This window comes from Cucurbita pepo, unplaced genomic scaffold (assembly GCF_057944985.1).
Source record: "Cucurbita pepo subsp. pepo isolate OVF unplaced genomic scaffold, ASM5794498v1 scafford_37, whole genome shotgun sequence".
In the NCBI taxonomy this organism is placed as follows: domain Eukaryota; kingdom Viridiplantae; phylum Streptophyta; class Magnoliopsida; order Cucurbitales; family Cucurbitaceae; genus Cucurbita; species Cucurbita pepo.
In genome coordinates, this window is record NW_028257942.1 from 25,001 (window position 1) to 30,000 (window position 5,000).

The 5,000-nt window shown below is 51.8% G+C and overlaps 1 non-coding gene across 1 annotated transcript; it reads right to left on the reverse strand.

Moving 5' to 3' along the window:
- Window positions 1-941: 941 nt before the first annotated feature.
- LOC111794177 (small nucleolar RNA Z247) lies at window positions 942-1,077 on the reverse strand. The gene has a single exon (XR_002815067.1). It is a non-coding gene; the product is annotated as a small nucleolar RNA Z247 (small nucleolar RNA).
- Window positions 1,078-5,000: the final 3,923 nt, after the last annotated feature.

The following is a 5,000-nucleotide window of genomic DNA, read 5'->3' on the forward strand; positions in this document are numbered from 1 at the left end:
TACTGACGCAATGGATGGACCCCATACATCAGTGTGAATTAATTGAAGGGGTGCTGTAGATACATGCTGAGAAGAACCAAATGGCAATTGATGTGCTTTCCCTAATTGACAAGCATTACAAATTGAGGAAGAGGGAATATTAGTATCTATAGCTAAATTATTATCTTGTAGAATTCTAATGGTAATTGGAGATGCAGGGTGCCCTAGCCTTCTGTGCCATTGTTCTTTCGAAAGTTTGGCTGTCAGCAAGGCTTGACTGAAATTATGCGGTAGAACGTATAGGCCATTCTTACATCTACCGTGGAGCAGGAGTTTCTTCGTGACTCGGTCCTTAACCAAAAAATAGTTTGGGTGAAATTCTACAACAGCATTATTATCAGATGCTAGTCTTTGTACTGAAATTAGGTGCTTATTGATTTTAGGAACATATAGGATATGTTTCAGAACAAGAGATGAACCAGAAATTAATGAATTCCCAATATGAGAGATAGACAAACCTGCGCCATTTGCAACCTGAATTTGGTCGGTGCCAGTGTAGCGTTCTCTGGTGGTAAGCCTCTCTAGGTCATTGGTGATATGATCTGTGGCTCCAGTGTCAACATACCAGTTTGTGTCACTAGTGTATCCACTGGTTGCCAAAGCTGCTTGTTTGAGATTATTTTCGGCTTGATATGCCTGATCAAATCTGTGCCAGCATTGCAAAGCATCGTGATTGGGCTTACCACAAATCTGACAGACAATGCCTGAGCTGCTTTGTGTCTTTGATGGTTGACGTCCAGGATTGTTCACAGTACGCCTTGATTGTCCATGACCACTATTTAACTGACGACTACGACCGCGACTACCTCGACCTCCATTGGCACCTCCACGAATGGATATCCTATTGACATTGTTAGCAGATGAAAGTTGCTCAAATGTACCCTTACGCAAGTGCCGCATCTCATAGCTCAGCATGTGAGCATACACGTCGCTGACAGTGTATACATCTGTTCTGGTTGTAATGCTTGTGACTAGAGGATCATAATCTGGACCAAGTCCTTGCAGCATGTAGGCGATGAGTTCTTCATCCTCTATTCGCTTGCCAATGGCAGCAAGTGTATCACCAAGATGTTTTACTTTACGAAAGTAGTCAGCAATTGTCATGTCCTTTTTCTGGATAGTAGAGAGTTCCATACGGATCTGCATTGCTCTTGCTCGAGATGTGGAAGCAAATTGTCGCTCCAGCGTAATCCAGGCTTCTCGTGCAGTGGTGATTCCAACCATCGTGCTGAGAACCTCCTCAGTGACTGATGAGTTGATGAGGCTGAGTACCAGCTGGTCCTGGGGGTACCAGACTGTGAACTCAGGGTTGATGATAATTTTGCGATTCCCTGTTTCTTCACTTGGTTCAACGGCGATCGTCTGGCTTGGTGCAGGCATGGATCCATCCACAAAACCAACAAGGTTTTGGCTACGCAAGTAGGGAAGGATTTGGGTGGACCACAGTAGATAATTTTCTTGTGTAAGCTTAACACTAATCACCTGACTGATCGACGGAGAAGACATTGTGTTGTTTGGGATTGACATGTCTAACAGCAGAGGCTATGGATCTCGTGGATCTTATTTCGGCTCTGATACCATATCAAGTTTATGCAAAACTGTGCCTCACACTATTGAGGACATATTCTATTTATATTGGCAAAAGATTAACTAATAGATCCGATTTCATAGGAAACTAACGAAGTAAGCCTATTCTTATGGCATGACTAACTTCAAGCTATTCTAATGGATTGACCAATTCTAACACAGTAGGGGCCTTTTGGCCCCCAAAGGCACGTGTCGTTGGCTAAGCCCTTGTGACGGATGAGTCTCAAGGGCCGCCTTGTAACGTAATTCCCACTGAGCGATGGGTAGAATCCTTTGCAGACGACTTAAATATGCGACAGGGTATTGTAAGTGGCAGAGTGGCCTTGCTGCCACGATCCACTGAGATTCAGCCCTTCGTCGCTCCGATTCGTCCCTCCCCACACAATAAACCAATTTATTTATTTGAAGTGTCATGGAGGTTATAGGAAAAGTAATGATTCTACGTGTTAAGTGTTGATGATTGGACATGCTCCAATGCAAGGCCATCTAAAATGCATGCGTGAGTTGGGTTGGTGTGGGTTTGGGTGTTAATGAGAATGATGCATGGGTGGGAGCATGGCCTGAGCGCTCGTGTGCCCGCTAAGGCCTATGGCCAAGGCGTGCTCATGAGGCGCCAATGCTCGCCCTCGTGCGTGCGCCAAGCCCCACGCCGCAGCAATGCCCCTATCACCCTTGCGCGCACATCATCCCCACCAACACCTACCCAACACAAGCACAACTACAAGTCCACGTTCACACCCTTGCCTACATGCCCACTCCAAAGGCACGCATCCAAAACCCTTGGAGGTGAACCCTTTCATAGGTTAACCTCTATGAAAAATCAATACATCCAAAACCCTCGGAGGTTAACCCGCACTCCCCCCGCCCACCCTCGCACACCCTGCATGCCCCCCGCGCACTCCACCCGCCCACCCTCGCACACCCTGCACGCCCCCCGCGCACTCCACCCGCCCACTCCACCCGCGCACTCCCACCCTCGCACACCCTGCACGACCCCCGCGCACTCCACCCACCCACTCCACCCGCGCACTCCCACCCTCGCACACCCTGCACGCCCCCCGCGCACTCCACCCACCCACTCCACCCGCGCACTCCCACCCTCGCACACCCTGCACGCCCCCCGCGCACTCCACCCGCGCACTCCCACCCTCGCACACCCTGCACGCCCCCCGCGCACTCCACCCACCCACTCCACCCGCGCACTCCCACCCTCGCACACCCTGCACGCCCCCCGCGCACTCCACCCGCGCACTCCCACCCTGCACGTCCCCCGCGCACTCCACCCGCCCACCCTCGCACGCCCCCCGCGCACTCCACCCGCCCACCCTCGCACACCCTGCACGCCCCCCGCGCACTCCCCCCGCACACCCCCCGCCCACCCTCGCACACCCTACACGCCCCCCGCGCGCGCTCCCCCCACACACCCCCGCGCACTCCCCCCGCACACCCCCCGCACGCCCCCGCGCGCTCTCCCTGCACACCCCCGCGCCCCCACTCACCTCGCGCACGCCAAGCCCCATCCTATGCTATGTGTGATAAATGTTCTACCAACAGCATATCAAAAGTGTTGGATGTTACCTCCATAAAGAAAACATCACACCCAATACCTATGAAGCGTGAGTACACGTATAAAGCCTTGAAGGTTAGCCCCTACAACAATTCATCACACCTAACATCCGTGGAAAGTAAGAACGTGTATAAAACCTTGGACTATAAAAATATCATCAAACCCAATACCCGTGAAAAGTGAATGTTCATTTTTAATGCTTGTATTGTTGTGACTTTTTTTTTTTTTGGGGGAACTAAGAAAAGAGTGACACCCGTAAAAATTTAACTATTTTTTTTTTCTTTTGGTTGTCTAAAACAATAAAATGAAGAGTTTTGATACTAGAGCAAGTACATTACACTAAGACACCCACCAGGACCTTGTTTTTACAATCATCATCCATTAATTGTGAAAGTACATGTGGAGTGGTTGGTTTGTTGTAATTTTTTTTCTGGGAGCTAAGCAACATGAAAGAAAGAATGATTCCCACAAAATTTCAGATTTTTTTTACAACTCTAACTATTTTTTCTAATTTCTTATTATTTAATATTTAAAAATTCATTAAAAAAAAATTGGTTGGTTGAAAAACTATGAAACTTGATTTCTAGATCCATTACAATGTCCAATCCATGAATCAATCGAGTTCATGGAAAAAAATATTATAAAACTTGAGATATTTGACCGTATGACCGTTCAGAAAAATCGTATCTAGGCCTGGCAGACCAAAAATGCCTCAAAATGTACTATATAGGGGGGTGACTAGTCTGCATGGGCTGGGCACGGGGGTACCCCCTATATCTTCCGCCACCCCCACGCCCCAAGCACTATGCGCCGCACATGGGCATATGCTTGGGCCGTACGGGTGGTGGTCGGAGGTCGAGGGCGTTTGACGACGGTGGTGCGGTGGCGGAACGCGCACGGTGGGGCAGTGTCGGAACGTTCCCTCGCGCTCGCCCGCCCCGCCATGCCCCACCCGCGTGCGCCCCGCCCTGCCCCACCCCCGCCCTGCCCCGCCAGCGCGCGCGCGCGTGCGCGCCCCACGCCCCGCACAGCCCTCGTTCTCCCGCGCGCGCGCCCCGTCCCGCCCCGCCCGCGTGCTTCTGCGCGCGCGCGCCCCGCCCCGCCCAGCCCTCGTTCTCCCGCGCGCGCGCGCCCCGTCCCGCCCCGCCCGCGTGCTTCTGCGCGCGCGCGCCCCGCCCCGCCCAGCCCTCGTTCTCCCGCGCGCGCGCGCCCCGTCCCCCCCCGCCCGCGTGCTTCTGCGCGCGCGCGCCCCGCCCCGCCCAGCCCTCGTTCTCCCGCGCGCGCGCGCCCCGTCCCGCCCCGCCCGCGTGCTTCTGCGCGCGCGCGCCCCGCCCCGCCAGCGTCTCCCGCGCGCGCGCGCCCCGCCCCGCCCGCGTTCTTCTGCGCGCGCGCGCCCCGCCCCGCCCCGCGTGCTGCTGCGTGCACGCCCGCGCCCCATCCATCACCCATTAATTGTGAAAGTACTTGTGGAGTGGTCGGTTTGTTGTAATTTTTTTTCTGGGAGCTAAGAAACATGAAAGAATGATTCCCAAAAAAATTCAGATTTTTTTGACAAATCTAGCTATTTTTTTTAATTTCTTATTATTTAATTTTTAAAAATTCATTAAAAAAAATTGGTTGGTTGAAAAATTATGAAACTTGATTTCTAGATCCATTACAATGTCCAATCCATGAATCAATCGAGTTCATGGAAAAAAACACTCTAAAACTTGAGATATTTGACCGTATGACGGCTCAGAAAAATCGTATCTAGGCCTGGCAGACCAAAAATGCCTCAAAATGTACTATATAGGGGGGTGACTAGTCT